This window comes from Helianthus annuus, chromosome 5 (genome assembly GCF_002127325.2).
Source record: "Helianthus annuus cultivar XRQ/B chromosome 5, HanXRQr2.0-SUNRISE, whole genome shotgun sequence".
Lineage (NCBI taxonomy): Eukaryota > Viridiplantae > Streptophyta > Magnoliopsida > Asterales > Asteraceae > Helianthus > Helianthus annuus.
The window spans coordinates 106,439,931-106,459,401 of record NC_035437.2 but is presented as its reverse complement, the minus strand read 5'-3'; the positions used below and the strand labels follow the sequence as shown (position 1 = coordinate 106,459,401).

Below are 19,471 nucleotides of genomic sequence, written 5' to 3'. Positions count from 1 at the left end.
TCTCAAACTTCTGCATCAAGAGAAGCTTTATGCCAAATTTTCGAAGTGTGAATTTTGGCTTCGAGAAGTCCAATTCCTTGGACATGTAGTAAGCGAGCGTGGTATCCAAGTAGATCCCGCTAAAGTAGAAGCAGTCATGAATTGGCAGGAGCCAAAGACGCCTACCGAGATTCGCAGTTTCCTCGGATTGGCAGGATATTATAGGCGATTTATCGAGAACTTTTCAAGAATTGCTGCGCCCCTAACTTCGTTGACTCGTAAGAAGATTAAGTTTGATTGGGGCCCTAAGCAGCAGGAATCCTTCGACATCCTGAAGAAGAAGTTGAGCAATGCACCAGTGCTGACATTGCCTGATGGTATAGAAGAATTCGTAGTGTACTGCGATGCGTCACATACTGGTATGGGTTGTGTACTCATGCAGAGAGGCAAGGTCATTGCCTACGCTTCTCGACAATTAAAGGTGCACGAGAAAAACTACACCACCCACGATTTGGAATTGGGTGCTGTTGTATTTGCATTGAAGCTATGGAGACATTACTTGTACGGAACCAAGTGTATAATTTATTCGGATCACAAGAGTCTTCAACACTTGTTCAATCAGAAGGAATTGAACATGCGACAAAGGCGATGGATGGAAACTCTAAATGATTATGACTGTGAGATAAGATACCATCCAGGCAAGGCAAATGTAGTTGCCGACGCCTTGAGCAGAAAAGAAAGGGTGAAACCAATCAGAATCAATGCCAAGCGCATTGAAATAAGGAATAATTTGAACGAAAGGGTGTTAGCTGCACAGAAGGAAGCTGTGTTGGAAGCTAACTATCCTGAAGAGAAGTTAGGAGTAACTGAGGAGCAGTTATCCTACGACAAGGATGGAATGCTACGACTAAACGGACGAATATGGGTTCCAGTTTATGGAGGACTTCGGGACGTTATCCTCCAGGAAGCCCACAGCTCTAAATATTCCATTCATCCTGGAGCTGATAAGATGTACCAGGATCTGAAAGCAAACTACTGGTGGATTGGTTTGAAAAATTCAGTAGCTGAACACGTAGCTAAATGTTTGACTTGTGCGCAAGTCAAGGCTGAGCATCAGAAGCCGTCAGGTTTGCTTCAGCAACCTGAAATTCCCAAGTGGAAATGGGAAATGGTGACGATGGATTTCATCACCAAGTTTCCGAAGACGAAAAAGGGAAATGATACCATATGGGTCATAGTAGATAGACTGACTAAGTCAGCTCATTTTCTACCCATCAAGGAGACGTATAGCTCCGATATGTTAGCTCAATTATACGTCGATAAGATTGTAGCGCTACATGGTATACCTATATCTATTATCTCCGATAGAGATACTAGATATACGTCGCATTTTTGGAAGAGTTTCCAACAATCGTTGGGCACTCGTTTGAATTTTAGTACGGCCTATCATCCTCAGACTGATGGTCAGAGTGAGCGTACCATTCAAACTTTGGAAGACATGCTTCGTGCATGTGCGATCGACTTGGGTGGTAGTTGGGATAAGAACCTACCACTAATTGAATTCTCCTACAACAATAGCTACCATTCCAGCATAAAAGCTGCGCCTTTTGAGGCCTTATACGGTAGAAAGTGTAGATCGCCCATTTGTTGGGCAGAAGTTGGAGATGTCCAGTTGTCAGGACCAGATATCGTTTTTGAAACGACGGACAAGATCGTGCAGATACGCGATCGTTTGAAAGCTGCCAGGGATAGGCAGAAAAGTTATGCGGATCCTAAGCGCAAAGACTTTCACTTCGATGTAGGTGATAAAGTGTTGCTTAAGGTATCGCCCTGGAAAGGGGTGATGCGGTTTGGTAAGAAAGGCAAGCTAAGCCCGAGATACATAGGACCTTTCGAGATCATCGAACGTGTCGGGTCAGTCGCTTATAAGTTAAACTTGCCTGAAGAACTTAGCGCTATTCATAATGTGTTCCACATCTGTAATTTGAAGAAGTGTTTCGCTGACGAATCACTGGTTATACCGCATACAGATATACACATTGATGAGAGTCTGAAGTTTGTGGAAAAACCTTTGTCGATTGAGGATCGACAGATGAAGAAGCTTCGAAGGAAGCACGTGCCTATTGTTAAGGTCAAATGGAATGCCCGTAGAGGTCCCGAATATACGTGGGAAGTGGAATCCACGATGAAAGAGAAATATCCTCATTTGTTTCAGTAAATCTCGAGGACGAGATTTCTTTTAAGGGGGTGAGGATGTAACACCTCGAAAAATTTCATCCAATAATGTATTGACACGTGTCATAAGGTTCCGGTATGTGAAAACATACTTTAGAGGGACTAAAGTTGACAAACAGTGAAAACTATGGAACGTAAGGGTCCAAAGTGTCAACAATGGATAAATAGACTCTATGATAACCCTACATAATGTTTATAACCTTAAACGGATGGATCATGGATCATACGAAGCGGAAAATGCACAAAAGTGAGGAATTACAAACTATAGGGGCCAAAAGTGTCAACATGTTGAATTTATACCTCTGAGTGAACTTTTGGCAGACCCGAAGCCTTGTAATGCTAAAATATACTCATTAGAATGTGTGGTAAAAATTTCGTGAAGTTTCGTTAACGTATGAGAAAGTTATGGCCAAAACCGTACTTGAGGGGTTAAAAGCGTCAACATCGAATTTCATGGCTTTTCGGTTGAGCGCAAAGTTATCCGAGGACATTACCATGTTGGTAAATGTCCCAAGGTTCTTAAAAACCAAGTTTGGGGGTTTACGAGTCAAGATAACTAGTCGAAACATCGCGTGCAAAGTCAGGGACCAAAACTGTCAACATGGAACAAAGTTTGACAACTGCAGAAGCCAGGCGGCCCGCCTGGACAGGCCTAAGCGGGCCGCGACCCGCGCCCAGATGCAGCATTTTCGCGAAACAGGGCTGTTGGGTCCGAATTTGAGTGTGTAACAGCTGTGGCCACCTCCATAACTCACCAATAGGAGTGTATGCATGTCTAGGACACCTGGAGACCTCTTGTATCATCTGCAACCTCCTTAAATCAGATCAAAAGCTCACATTTTTGGGCACTTGTGATAGTAACAAGAACACCCAAACTTTGCAAGAACTCTCAAGGCACTTCTGGAGCATTTCTGAACGACAAGGCAGCCTCCTAGTGTTAACTAAGCTTCATTAGGACCTTTGTAAGCTTTCATATCAGTCTATAATTCGTTCTTGCTTTGATTATTAGTTAAAAGTCAAACCGTTGTTCATATAGTTTGACTTTTCGATTAAACGAGTTTGGCTCTGTCATTTCTCAAATTGAAACCACTGATATGTTGGTATTTATGTGGGAAACAAACCCTCAAAAGGGTATTCTCTGATTCCCACTCTAAGCATGCTATTTGTCGAGTCAAAGTTGTTTCTAAAAAGTCAACAGAAATCGTTTTTGCGAAATATAGCTTAAATGGTAATGTAGATGACATGCAATCAGTTTGATCATCAAAAATAACTTATAATATATGTAAGAATGTGTTTTACCATAATCAACTCGACAATCTTTAGTATAAATACGAATCGGAACCGAAAGTCTTGTAAAACGACTTTTTCGTAGACTATCGATTCGGATCCGTACATGCATGTTTGAGATCTGTATTGGAGCTTATTTTTGACTATTTTTATTTTAGTATAACTTTCTGGAATTTTTATATCTCGAGTCTAGGCTTAACCGATTCATTTGCATGTTTCCAATTTATGCTTAAAGTTGACTATTTTGCCCTTTTTGATATAAAACGTGATTTTTGGAAAAGTGAAAGAGTAGAAATCTTTATTACTAATTTATAAACTTGCACCGAAAATTTGAGACCAGTTGGTGGTCCAGATTTTGAGTTATGGCCGATAGCGTAAAACTAAAGCTTTATGTTTAATAAACGGCGCATTTCGCGTATAACCCATTTCAGGCCACGTTTTGATATAAAACTTTTTACCCACTGATGTTATATAATATTTTGGGATTTTTGATGATTTTTATTTAATTTTTGGCTGAACGTATCATAGATCGCTAAGTCGATTCGGTTAATGCCGGTTTTGACCGTTTAAGCCATAAAATGAGTTTTATAAATTCTTTTGACCCCAAACTTTTTCTACTGATTTTATATGTTAAATAAATTATTTTGAGCATTCTGGAAATATAAAAAAAATCTCAGCTTTCTTTTAAAAACCCGGAAACGGCTCTAAATCGCATTTTTAGCGTTTTTAACGCATAGTAAGCGTTATACTCATTTTAAACATATAAGACTCATACCTACTGAGGTATTTAGCATATTTTCATATAATAACAGTAAGTATAAATATTTTAACTCAGATTTACAGTTTTGGCGTTTTTAGCCCTTGTGAAATTACTAAAATACCCCTACGGTGCATAGTTTGATTTTAAATGATAAGTTTTGTATACGGGTCATACTCTACTGTTATAATATATTAAATGAAGTATATTTACTGTATAAATCAGACCCGTAACTCAGATTTCCAATTTGACTCTTTTATAATCTTTTAAATGACCAAAATGCCCTTATGAGGTGTAAATTGAGTTTAAAATCATTCGGGGCATAATAGAACATAACTTACTGATATTATATCATATTTAAAGCATATTATCTCAGGGAACTTGCATTTGACTCTTTTGGCTACCCGTAACGCCCTTTTAGCGTTCGGTTCGGTTTACGTAACTAGTTTGCGTAAATTGACCGAAACGGGTCAAACGTTATCATTTTTATCTCAAAATCCAGAATGTATTTAGTATACCCATATTATACAAGTATTCAAACTTGTCGGGTCTAAATCACATTCTATCCGGTCTTTCGCTTAATCGTGCGCTTGTACCGTATCGTCCTTAAAACTAACCGGTCTAAGCTAAGCTTAAATAAAAGACCCGTTAGGAATCTAATAGGTTATTATAAACCTTTGTTCCAGATTAGGAGGCCCAGTAAAAGCTACCTACACTTACCAATTGTGATTCATACTTGCTCAGGTAAATACATTTTGACTTATTTTCCCTATACGGGCTTGGGGTACGGTATATAGAATACCGCTTGATCGAGCGCACAAATCCTGCGCCCTTGGGTGTCCAGTCTTGAATAGTTTGTGCGACTCGTTTAAACAGTCTTGTTTTACTTTAAGGGTTTGGGGGGTTATTGACCGTGTCCCGGATATCCTTGGCATTATCTTACGAGATGGCCACGACCAGAGCACGGGGTGTAGGCGTACACCCGACGTGTATAACTCTTTAATGTGGTGTGTCATTTAATCTTTAGCCCGGACAGCAGATCCCGGGCCACCAAATGTACGAGTAGCATGTAATTCGTTCACAAGTTTATATTGCATAATTATCCCAAGTTAATAAAAATATTTATGCCTTGTGCATTTAAATCAATTTTCAATCATTTTCAAAATGAGTCAGTTGATTTGTATTTACCAGTGTAAACTGACGTATTTTTCCCAAAAGGTTAAGTGCAGGTACTAAACGAACTAGGCTGGCTGTTTCCTAAGAGCGTCCACTATAGTCTCGCAAGCTCGGACGACAAATAAACTGTTGAACAATTTATCTTATTTTATTTGATCCGCCTGTGGATCCGTTTCAACTACTTATGATGTTTATTATTACATTTTAATTAAAGTTGAAATGAATCTATTTCTGCTTCCGCTGTGCATTATTATATTGTGTTGTTTGTCTATGACGATGCCAACCACATCACTGTACCCCACACCGGGCCCACCGGTGACACGTGGAGATCGGGTTGTGACAATCAATCCATTCAAAACTATACAACATCACATAACAATAATGAAACTGGAAACCCCAATTGTGCAGAAATAAACAAAAAATAGAGCAAAGATTATAACTGAAAATACAAAAGAATGTATGAACATTCCATATAATAATGTGAGTTTTTTAAAGAAAGTTCTATATTACATGCCTTGAAGTTAAAACCATGTCTATATTCCACGCATAGTTCTTGAGGTAAACTTCTATCCTCATGTGTGGTAATACTTTTACTTGCAGCTGGAGTGAAAAGTAGAATCTTTTACTTATAATCTCTCATGCCAGCAACAATGATTGCTTCATGAACCACAACATAATTTCATCAGTGGTCACACCAGGGCTCACAACATGTGCACTTGCATCCTAAACTTCTATTGCAATCTGTAAAAATATGTGTCATTACTAATAGTAAAATGATATAAAGTATTGTATTTCTATACATATTTCAATAGAAATAAATGAAATAAAAAAAAAAGATAAATTCCGTTAGTTTATCTAATTCTCGTAATTTTCTCTGTAGATTTTACCTTCAGAAGCAAAGTACTTGAAAAGCGAACTAATTCACAACTCCTCAAGAAAGAGAAAAAAAATCCAGCACAGTTAATAAGAATATCTTAATATCTTGAAGTAAAATAAAAATTTAAAAAGCTTACTGAGGACTCAAGAGAACTTGAACCATGTGGCATACTCGTACATATAACATACCTATAACAAACAAAACAAAAAATAGGCTTAAAATAAAAAAAAATACATTTTTTAAACATCTATGAAATTCTTTAAATGGCTGGAAATAATGTGATTGTTTGTTTTCAATAATTGTGTGTTTAATAGGCTTGTGCGTCAACAACCGAACCTAGTTTGACATACAGAGAGGTCATTTAGGTTTAAAACAAATGCTATATAGCTTTCCAAATTGTGAGAAACTTGAAAAATAATGTGATTGTCGAAAATTATGGAAACTAACACAAAATTTGGAAGCAATTAAAACTTTAATATAAGTTATCTTGATAAATTTGGAAATACGTTACAATAGACAACTTTGAGAAGTATCCATAATTGCTATCTATTTCAAAAATTCAAATTTTGAAATAATCAGTCAATGTGATCCATAATTACTTAAAATATGATTAGTAATTAGAAAACCAATAAACGTACCAAAAATATTGGGTCATCTTCCTCAATAAGCTTTAAAAATGAAGGACTGTTGTTAATGTGATCCATATCTGAAAATTAAAAAACACAATCAATATCAATATTCCTCAATAAGCTTTAAAACTTAATGTAGTCATGGGAGAAACTTCAAAAACCAAAAATAAAAAGGAACGGTTTCAAAAAAATTTAAAAACTATTTATTTTTTGAAACACAATCAATATTCCGAAAACAAAATATTATACCGGATGAAAAAATATCAAAACACTGTAAATCATCATCAACAACAAACTAAAAGACTGTAAATAAAAATATCAGTAACATGATAACACAATCAAGACATCAACAAAATATCAACAATAAAAAAATCAACATGTGCACTTGCATCCTAAACTTCTATTGCAATCTGTAAAAATATGTGTCATTACTAATAGTAAAATGATATAAAGTGTTGTATTTCTATACATATTTCAATAGAAAGAAATGAAATAAAAAAAAGATAAAGTCGGTTAGTTTATCTAATTCTCGTAATTTTCTCTGTAGATTTTACCTTCAGAAGCAAAGTACTTGAGAAGCGAACTAATTCACAACTCCTCAAGAAAGAGAAAAAAAAATCCAGCATAGTTAATAAGAATATCTTAATATCTTGAAGTAAAAATAAAAATTTAAAAACCTTACTGAGGACTCAAGAGAACTTGAACCATGTGGCATACTCGTACATATAACATACCTATAACAAACAAAACAAAAAATAGGATTAAAATAAAAAAAAATTACATTTTTTAAACATCTATGAAATTCTTTAAATGGCTGGAAATAACGTGAATATTTGTTTTCAATAATTGTGTGTTTAATACGCTTGTGCGTCAACAACCGAACCTAGTTTGACATACAGAGAGGTCATTTAGGTTTAAAACAAATGCTATATAGCTTTCCAAATTGTGAGAAACTTGAAAAATAATGTGATTGTCGAAAATTATGGAAACTAACACAAAATTTGGAAGCAATTAAAACTTTAATATAAGTTATCTTGATAAATTTGAAAATACGTTATAATTTAGACAACTTTGATAAGTATCCATAATTGCTATCTATTTCAAAAATTCAAATTTTGAAATAATCAGTCAATGTGATCCATAATTACTTAAAATATGATTAGTAATTAGAAAACCAATAAACGTACCAAAAATATTGGGTCATCTTCCTCAATAAGCTTTAAAAATGAAGGACTACTGTTAATGTGATCCATATCTGAAAATTAAAAAACACAATCAATATCAATATTCCTCAATAAGCTTTAAAACTTAATGTAGTCATGGGAGAAACTTCAAAAACCAAAAATAAAAATGAACTGTTTCAAAAAAATTTAAAAACTATTTATATTTAGAAACACAATCAATATTCCGAAAACAAAACATTATACCGGATGAAAAAATATCAAAACACTGTAAATCATCATCAACAACAAACTAAAAGACTGTAAATAAAAATATCAGTAACATGATAACACAATCAAGACATCAACAAAATATCAACAATAAAAAAATCAACACTGGAATATTAGTTTGGACCATACTCAGACTCATCCACAAATCACTTACGGACTCGAATTAAGAATTAATTTGATAAATAATAAAAAAATGCAAACAAAATAAACGGTTAACACTTACAATATTATTGAATATGAATGCTATATTCACTAATTTCAAAGTGTCATGTTCTACAATTTGTCAAGATAATCAAGCTTGAATATACCTGTGAGGCCATATCTTCAAATCTTCTTCGGTCAGCTTTAGTAACAAATCAACAAAAACCCCATTGGTGACCTTGAATGTATCTGGCGATGGTTTATTGTCTATGGTCCAGAATCTGTTCCTAGCAAATCCATGTGATTGAAGTGAGCCAAGATTTGAGAACTGCATACAAATTTATGTCAATAACTATAATAAATGAATAAAAAACCAGTGAATTAACCAACTGGAAAGATGATGAAACTGTAGATCTGGTATCAATTCAAACCCTAATTTTGTTACTTTGTTTCTTGTTTTATCATAATCGATTGCATACAATGATGAATCGATGAGAACAGATGAAACAGGTTTGTGATTTTGGGATTTAGGGTTTGAGAGAAGTGAGTTTGTGATTTATGATACGAACCTTGGATGATCAAACCTGAGATTGAACCAGAAATCAAGTTTTGCGATTTATGGAACATGATTTCCTCATAATCGCCCGGAGGTAATCAGAATCAAGGGAACAACGAAGGACAAATTAAAAAGAAAAACAACGAAAAGATACGCGTACCTTGATCTTTAGACACGAACAGGCTAAGCTTGAAGAATTAATGTTTCTGATGTATTATGGAGAAGGAGCATGTTCTACAATCGGGTTCACACATTGATGGAGGAGCGCATAGAGATTCAATAAGAAACCCTAATTGTGTTTGTGTTCTGAAGTGTGTAAAGCCATATAAAAAAATTAATTTATAGTAGATCCAAATTCATAGACCCGACCCAACTGCATTCGGATCCTGCCTCTTTTTTATTGAAATCGTGATTGTAGAAGGCATATGGGATTTCCCTCCTAAACTCAACACAATTAGTTGCCACATCAGCAAAAATGGCCAAATTCAAATGCCACCTAGCCCACATCACATCTCATTTATATATATATATATATATATATATATATATATATATATATATATATATATATATATATATATATATATATATATATATATATATAGATACTTGCACATGGGGGCCACACCAAGCAAGTTAAAACCATCATTTTGCAAGCCCTATTACGTTTCCTCTTTTCTGTCGTAGGGGCATAGTTCCAACAAAAGATGACACCACTTTTGACTTGGTGAACCACCACACTCCTTAGACTAAGCGGTATGGGGTCCGGCTAAGGCCCGGCGCCCACAGACGACTTCGACGGACCTTGATCTCTCTCTCTTCTTTCTCTCTCCTCTCTCTCTTCTTTCTCTCTCCTCTCTCTCTTTCTCTCTCTAAATAATCAAATAAATTATATATTTTAATTGTTTTTATAAATTATGTGGGCCCCATCCTCCACCCCCTCAAAAGTGAAGGAGGTCCATCCTCCATGAGCCGGTGATGTGGCGCCTATGTGGCAGCCCATCTTCATGGGGATGGGCCTCACCATACCCTCTAGTCTTATGCAAAGACCAACTCTACATGTTTAGACTCCTAAGACTAGCAATAGCAGGCATCTTTTGCAGACCTTTTTACTCTTTCTTACTGTCAAAAGGAAGATATATAATGGGTCCTAATATTAATACATGGCAAAAACTTCAGACTTTGTCAGTTTTTTTAATTCCATACGGGCCGTATAACAGTATACGGCCCGTATACACCATGTGTAAATAATTTGCCTAGTCGTATATAATGTATACGAACGTGTATACGGGCCGTATACTGTTATACGACCCATATTCTTTGTAAATTAGATTTTTCTCAAAGTATTTAAGGGATTTAAGGTGTAAATCACACAAGACATTTTACAGTCGTGAGGTGCTCAAACCTTTCTAAAAGTAGAAAAAAATAAAACATTAACAAGTAACAAAGATTGAAGAACAAAAAAACGTGTCGTATGACTGTAATAAAACGGAAGCTATCAACGCGGGATTACGGGCATGGTGTTATTCTTTATTTAATATTTACAGAATAAAAGGAAGGGTGAGGCATTTGATGAGAGATGTAAGGAGAAGCGTTGAAATCAAGGGTCCCGTCATTACAACCACTTGCTTCATAGGACACTTGCTTCATAGGACTCATTTGAATCGTCTCGAAAGTACTGAACAACCGAAATAACAGCTTCGGTTTCATCAGCCAGTACCGAAGAAACCAAATTCGCAACAATGAGTCTGAGTGCATTGTTGTTCGTGAGTGTTTCGAATCATCATAGACGTGCCGGGTTCTTTTGCTAGTGGTCGGGCTTCCAATTCTCACACAGGGTGATAAACAACGCTGATATGAACACAAACCAACTGCTTTGTCTTGAGTCGTTGGGAAAACTTTTCTTTAGGGGAGGGTGAGTAGTATGAGACTGAGTCCATTGTGGTTCTTGAATGTTGTAAGGAGAAGCGTTGAAATCAAGGGTCCCGTCATTACAACCATTTGCTTCATAGGACACTTGCTTCATAGGACTCATTTGAATCGTCTCGAAAGTACTGAACAACCAAAATAACAGCTTCGGTTTCATCAGCCTGTACCGAAGAAACCAAATTCGCAACAATGAGTCTGAGTGCATTGTTGTTCGTGAATGTTTCGAATCATCATAGAAGACGTGTCGGGTTCTTCTGCTAGTGGTCGGGCTTCTAATGCTCACATAGGGTGATAAACAACGCTGATATGAACACAAACCAACTGCTTTGTCTTGAGTCGTCGGGAAAACTTTTCTTTAGGGGAGGGTGAGTAGTATGAGTCTGAGTCCATTGTGGTTCGTGAATGTTGTAAGGAGAAGCGTTGAAATCAAGGGTCCCGTCATTACAACCACTTGCTTCATAGGACACTTGCTTCATAGGACTCATTTGAATCGTCTCGAAAGTACTGAACAACCGAAATAACAGCTTCGGTTTCATCAGCCTGTACCGAAGAAACTAAATTCGCAACAATGAGTCAGAGTCCATTGTTTTTCGTGAATGTTTCGAATCATCATAGAAGACGTGTCGGGTTCTTCTGCTAGTGGTCGGGCTTCCAATGCTCACACAGGGTGATAAACAACGTTGATATGAACACAAACCAACTGTTTGTCTTGAGTCGTCGGGAAAACTTTTCCTCAGGGGAGGGTGAGTAGTATCAGTCTGAGTCCATTGTGGTTCGTGAATGTTTCAAATCATCATAGAAGACGTGTCGGGTTCTTTTGCTAGTTATTCGGAATGTTTCGAATCATCATTAAAATTAACAATGCGGTCTTGATTGAAAAGACGTAATTGCAAGATTGTTTGTCGGGCTCCCAATGCTCACACATGGTGAAAAACAACCCTTGATGTTGAAACCGGTTTTACCTCATGAAAAGGAAAGAAACAAATTTTTTTTAGAGAAGCGTTGGGATTCAAGAGTTTATGGGTCAAAGTTAACATTCAGATTCAGATTCAGAAAGCAAATGATTTTGTACTTGGTTTATTCTCTTTAATCTATTAGAACGATCCTAGTTTTGTCACGTACATGCGTTTAATTCCCAACATCCTTGTTTTGTCACGTACATGCGTTTAATTCCCAACATCCTTGTTTTGTCACGTACATTTCGTAAGAAACTTTTCATGCACTGAACCTTCAGTTGTGTATGCAAATTCACCACCGGTTTCTACAGCACAAGCACATACACCGGTTTCCAAGTAGGGTTTAGAATGTTTGAAGGAAATGTTGGTTCAATACCAACTCATCTTTAGTAGTGTTTGTTTAAGAACCTGATTCAGATAAACAGCGGTTCTCCAATTCCAGAGTAAGCAAATACACAACGGTTCTCCAATTCCAGATCAGTAATGAACGTTCAGTTGTGTACACAAATTCATCACCGGTTTCTACAACACAAGCACATACACAGGGAGAATGTTCTCGAAATTGAAGGAAAAGAAAAAATGGTTGCTGATGTTTTTCACTATCAGGATTTTGTTGGTTTGTTCCCAGGTAGGGTTTAGAATGTTTAAAGTATTCTTGGTTCAATACCAACTCTTCTTTAGTAGTGTTTGTTTGAGATCAACAATTGTTGGAATTTGTGGATCAACAAATGATTGGTTTAATACCAACTGCTCGAAATCCCTTTCGTTTTTTGGATCGTTCTAATATATTAAAGAGAATAAACCATTATCACTTCCAGATTCGCTAATTTCACTGTTGGGTCCATTCTTTAGTAGTGTTTATTTGAGAACCTGATTCAGATACACAAATTCATCACCGGTTTCTACAGCACAAGCACAAGCACATACACAGTTAGGGTTTAGAATGTTTGAAGTATTCGGATTTTGTTGGTTTGTCGGGTTCTATAACTACAATCCTTCCAACATTATTGAAAATTAACATACACACCGCATTCGAAGATCCTTGCATTGGATACAATTTGTTGGAATTTGCGGATCAAAAGAAATAACTGAAATAACTCGCCATTCTCTTGCACCTTCAACTATGTTGGTTTGGTTTAGTTATTTTCTGACTGTTTCAGTTATGATTCAATAAATAATATCTGATTGAGAATCACTAAAACGGTTGCGGTTGTCCAATTCTAGATCGTCTTTAGTAGTGTTTGTTTGAGAACCTGATTAAGATAAACAACGGTTCTTCAATTCCAGGGTAAGTAAATACACATTCCGAATAACTTCACAAGATTTGTTGAAAAATGATTGTATCAGACTCTCTCCCCCTTCATTTCTCTCTCTGACAACCCTAGACCCAAACCACCGCAATCCACCACGGTTCTGCGAAAAAAAAAACATCATCTGTTCATCATTGTTCTTGAAGATGAAGATGAAGAAACGAGGGTTTATTCTCTTTAATCTATTAGAATGATCCTTCTCTTGAGAACCTGATTCTGATTTAAACAATGCACGAAGATCCTTGCATTAGACACAATTTGATGGAATTTTTGGATCAACAGAAATAACTGAAATAACTCGCCATTCTCTTGCACCTGAATTTTCAGATTTTTAGACACTTACTTGAACCGTTAGTAATGCTAGATGTCATTTTGGCTGAACCACAACCTATTACAGCACTGTATGATACGGGCCCACAAGAGTTGAGCAAGAATTGGGTCTGTCTCATGATAGAAGATACATATCGTCCGTTCAAGTTGAGCTTCTTGAATTAACTTCACTAGTCAGACAACAATTGTTGAGAACCCGATTCTTAAACAATGCACGACATGTCTGTTAGTGTTTTCTGTAACCAATTGGGAACCACATATTTGCTTCAAGATTTACGTCTGATGTCTAAGTTTGATCACATTTGACTTCATCTACCTGTGTTTTGAAAATAGGCTTTGTTCTTCGTTTTTTGGATCGTTCTAATAGATTAAAGAGATTTTTGCCATTTTTTACCCTATGAATACAGGCCGTATACTGTTATACGGCCATATACACCAAGTGAAAAAAAAACTTTTCCCCATCGTATACAATGTATACGATGCTTGTATACGGGCCGTATAATATTATACGGCTCGTATACCATGGGTAAAAAATGGTAACAAATGGTTTATTCTCTTTAATCTATTAGAAGTTTAGAACGATCCTTGTTTTCATAGGACTCACTTGAATCGTCTCGGAAGTACTGAACAACAGAAATAACAGCTTCGGTTTCATTAAACGGCTTTGAAACCGGACGGAATATACGAAGAAACTGTTGGAATTTGTGGATTTCAGTTGGTTCAGAAACTTAACAAGAGAATCATTGCAAGTGTCCATATGGATGGTACATTTGTGGATTTCGGTTGGTTCAAAATGCAACTTTTATCGCATCCCGCTCTTCCGATACGAAAGAGAATGCAAAGCTTCATGCAGCCGAGGCCACTTTGTTAAAAATAACAAAACCTAAAACTAGTGATACGGGCCCACAAGAGTTGAGCAAGAATTGGGTCCGTCACATGATAGAAGATACATATCGTCCGTTCAAGTTGAGCTTCCCGATGCAATTTGTTGGAATTTGTGGATTTCGGTTGGTTCAGATCTCTATTCGGTCATCTTTCCTCCCAATTGAGTAGACAGACACTTGCTTCAAACTTTCAAAATTCAAATCAAACTAACACAAAGTATCACGATATGGGTCCGTTGCATGATAGAAGATACACATCGTCCGTTCAAGTTGAGCTCCCTGATACATATTGTCCGTTCAAGTTGAGCTTCCTGATACATATCGTTCGTAAGAAACTTTTCGTGCACTGAACCTTCAATTGTGTACGCAAATTCACTTTCTCTCTCTCTAGGTATTGGTACCCTTCAATCTTCTTGAGTATTTTTATAACTTTATGCTTGCATCCACCACAGTGAATATTAAACTTGAGTGAAAGAGTCTGTTTAACTACATCACAAGCACATACACATTCGGAATAACTTCACAAAGATTTGTTGGAATTTGTGGATCAACAGAAATAACTGAATTCAACCGGTCAAATCACACACTATAAAGTGTAAACTTATCGTGTGTTGTAGTTTGGAAAGATAACCGAATAGAGATCTGAATCAGGCATTGTTCTCGTTGTTGCATCGGGAACGAAGGAGGAGACTCAACTGTCGCAGCACTGTTCTCGTTGTGGTCGACGTATACCAACGGTTCTGCGAAAAAAAACATCATCTGTTCATCATTGTTCTTGAAGATGAAGATGAAGAAATGAGGGTTTATTCTCTTTGATCTATTAGAGTGATCCTTGTTTTGAGAACCTGATTCTGATTTAAACAATGCACGACATGTCTGTTAGTGGTTTCTGTAACCAACTGGGAACCACATATTTGCTTCAAGATTTACGTCTGATGTCCATGTTTGATCACATTTGACTTTGTTCTTCGTTTTTTGGATCGTTCTAATAGATTAAAGAGAATAAACCATTTTTTACCCTAAGAATATGGGCCGTATACTATTATACGGCCCGTATACACCATGTGAAAAAATTTTACTAGATCATTTTTTACCCTGTTAATACGGGCCGTATACTATTATACGGCCGACCGAATACAACATGTGAAAAAAATTTACCCGATCGTATACAATGTATACGATGATTGTATACTGGCCATATAATATTATACGACCCGTATACTATGGGTACAAATTGGTAAAAAAAATGGTTTATTCTCTTTAATCTATTAGAACGATCCTTGTTTTGAGAACCCTGATTCTGATTTAAACAATGTGTTGGTGCATATGTCTGTCGACTTCGTCTTGTATCGAGTCTTGTACTAGATTGTATAGATCAGAGCACGGAGTTCGAGTAAATGTCAAATATAGGTTTGAAGTTAATTTCGCACGAAATTACCAACTAGTAATTTCGCACGAAATTACTTGATAATTTCGCATGAAATATTAATTTCGTGTGAAGGTAATTTCGCTTGAACAGGTTCATGCGAAATTACCTTGCCTAGAAATAGGTGCCATGTAATTTCGTTTGTAGAGGTCTTGAACTGGTGATTCCGGAGCCGAAGTGCTGCCGAAGTGTTGTTTCGCTGTAAAACTTTGTCAAATCAATCAGAAAGACAATTTAAGTGAATATCTAGCTGAATCGAACTCGATATGTCTGTTTCCGCCTTTCATATTGAGTAGAACGCCTCTAAACGACTCGTTTCGGCCGTGAAAACGATCCTACATGTGGTATCAGAGCACAGGAGGAGGAGTTCTACCGATTTCAGCTTTATTTCATCAAATTTTCTGACTTCTACATCTTCTTTTCTAAATTGAACAAGATTTCACGGGTAAAATGATTTGAATTTCTCACATTATAAGCGAAATTGTGTTTTAACAAAGCCTTGAAAGAATTGGACCTAAAACCGAGCTAAAACCTGATCAATTTGACAAAAGTTTGATCGACATGATGACATCAGCATAATTTCGCATGGAATAGCATCATAATTTCGCACGGAATTACATTTTGAGATTAATTTCGTTTGAAATTGTTGCTAATTTCGCACAGAATTAGTATTTCGCTTGAGATATTCCATACGAAATTACAATTTCGTTTCAAAGTTGTGATTTCGTTTGAATTTTGTGTGTAATTCCGTACGAAATTAAATTTTGTTTTGGTCGGTTCGAACAAAATCCCTATTTCGTTTGAAACATCTGATTTCGTTTGAGTTGTTATTTCGTTTAAAAGTCTGTTGCAGGTTATTTCGCTTGAGGATGTAATTTCGCTTGAGAGATTTCGTTTGAAAGACTTAATTTCGTTTGAAAGTGTCTGTTTTGATAAACTTGTTTCCGAATCATGGAAGAGGAATTCTATAATGCGTTTGCTACATCCCCGACTACTCCAGCTGCCATTGCTCAAAGCATGAACATGGAAAATGAGACTGGAACTTTGCAAAAACCCCCGAAACTTATGGGAATTGAGGAGTATTATGGTTGGAAAGATCGATTCGAAAACTGGGTTCAAGCTAATCATTTGAGATCTTGGGAATGCATTGAGAAAAAGTATGTTAAACCGCATACAGATTTGCAAGTTATCAAAACTATTTCTGAACTGAATGACAAAGAGAGAGACATGTACAAAGCAGAAAAAATGATGATTACTCTACTCCATCAGGCTATAAAAGAAGATATCTTTATACTACTTCAACATGATGGTACATCACAATTGATCTGGGATGCGCTTAAGGTTAAGTTTGAAGGTAGTGAGAAGATGATCAGGAGTAAGAAAGCATTGCTAAAGAAAGAATTCGATTTGTTTTCAAGTTTGTCGGGTGAATCGTCAAAGAAGCTGATTGAAAGATATTGTCACTTAGTGCGATCTATGTCTTTGTTAGGAATTGAGAAAAGTCAAGATGAATGGGTTGATAAGCTAGCTGATGCTTTGCCTCATAAAGAATGGGGTACTTATTTGATGATCTTGAAAAATACTGGGGAATATGACAATTTGACTATTTCGCAGTTCATTGAGAAGATTGAAGGTCAAGATCTTGAACAGCAAAATATTGCGAGGATGAATAATCCAAGTGGTCAACAAGATGTCAAAATATATTACAAAGGCAGTGTTCAAGAGGTTGAAATGCGTCCAAAAGTTCAAACTGCTTTTAGTGCTGAAAATTCATCTGGATCTGTTAATCAAAGTTCAAGTAGCAGCAGTGGATTTTCTTCATACCCAAGTGTTAATCCGAAGAGTTCAACATCAAGTCATCAATTTCAAAGCTCAAACAGCAGTAATGGTTCGCATTGCATCTTCAGAATGGTCAAAATTTTTCTGAAAAAGGTCGCCAAAAGCCACATGTCATTACTTGCTACAGTTTTAGAGTCATATGAAGGATTGGTTGCAGGGAGGATCAGAAATCCTATGCTGACGAAAGAGGATTACGATCAGATTGATGCAGAAGAAATGGAGCTTATGGACATTAAATGGTGTTTAGCGAGTGTTTTGAGAAGAGCAGAAAAGTTCAAGATGATTACTGGAAGAAATGATTTCTTAGATGCAAATGTTTCTAATTTAGGTTTTGATAAATCTAAAGTTACTTGTTTTCGATGCAGGGAGAAAGGACATTTTAAGAGAGAATGCAAAAATCAAGAAGCAAGTGGAGCAAAGAATCCGTTTGGTGGCAATGATTACTATTGGAAAGCTATATACCAACAAGTTGCTCATCAACCGCATCAACAAAAAGAACCACACACTGCACATGCTAAAATGATTGAAGATGCAAATAAGAAAGCTTATTATGGTATCATTGATCAAGACGATGAAAAGGTGGCAGCAGGATTCAGTTGGGACAAATACATTCCACCTGATTCAAAAGTGGCAGCTCTCATTGCACAAATAGTCCAAGAGCCTGATTTGATGACAGAATGGATGAAAGTGTTTGCTAGTAATGAGTCGAGCCAAGAGGAAGAGTCTGTTTCTTCAGATGATGGTTCAGAAAAGACAACTGTCTTTGATCAATCATCATCTGATGAAAGTGATGATGAAGAAGAAAAACAAATAAACATTGGAAAAAATTCTTTATCTCCTGAAAGTTTTCAATTTTATTTTGCAATTCGAATGGAGAAACTGAAGGAGAGACGAGCAGCTATAGCATTGAAAAGGAAAAGTGAGAATGCTGCTGAGATAAAGAAGAATGAAAAGTGTGAAGAAGTTAAAGTCGCTGAGAAGACGGTTGAAGTTGAAAAAGTTATTGAAATTGGAAAGATAGTAGAAATTGAAAAGATTGTGGAAGTCATCAAGCCTTTCTTAAAGTGTATAGAATCTTGCAAGCAGTGTGCAGGAAAAGATGAAACGTTGATTGAGCAAGACAAGATAAAAGAAAAGTTACTGTTTGATCTCAATTATGCGAAAGAGTCAGATGAGGTTTTGAACAGAATAGTAACTGGTCTACAAAAGACAAACTCTGAAAGAGAAGATGCTTTAACCATGTTGAATGCAGTGATGATGTCAAAGCAGAAAGCTATCAATTTTTATATTGAAGAAAGTGCAAAGTGGAAGCAAGAGTTGGAAACCGAAAAGATCGAAAATGAAAGGATCAGAAGATTGTTACAAAGCTATTCTAGTTCTGATTATCTGATTGATCGAATTTATCCAACTGTTGTAGGTCTTGAAGCATTTCAAGATGAGAAGCCGAGAGAAAAGGATACTGGTAAGAAACAGAGTGTCAGTTATAACAAGTGTCCGCCTCCGATCTGGGAAGGTTATTCTCCCAGAAAACCGAATGAGGAGCAAGTCAAAAAGGCTGTCAATATAAAGTTAAAATCCGAAACAACTGATGAGTTACCAGAAAACATTGACATCACGTTCACATCGTCTGACACTGATCATAAGTCTGAGTTAATAAAAAAGGTGGTCGATCAGGTGTTAGATAAAGATGAGGAGTCGGAGTCAAAGTC

The 19,471-nt window shown here is 36.5% G+C and overlaps 1 long non-coding RNA gene across 2 annotated transcripts; it reads right to left on the bottom strand.

Moving 5' to 3' along the window:
* Positions 1 to 6,109: 6,109 nt before the first annotated feature.
* Positions 6,110 to 7,053, bottom strand: LOC110938691. Of its 2 annotated transcripts, none has more exons than XR_002591597.2 (4): positions 6,950 to 7,053; positions 6,448 to 6,499; positions 6,322 to 6,364; positions 6,110 to 6,175 (listed from the first exon to the last, which is right to left on the bottom strand). It is a non-coding gene; the product is annotated as an uncharacterized LOC110938691 (long non-coding RNA). The 2 variants fall into 2 exon arrangements; XR_004892705.1 differs by having other exon boundaries at positions 6,322 to 6,361.
* Positions 7,054 to 19,471: the final 12,418 nt, after the last annotated feature.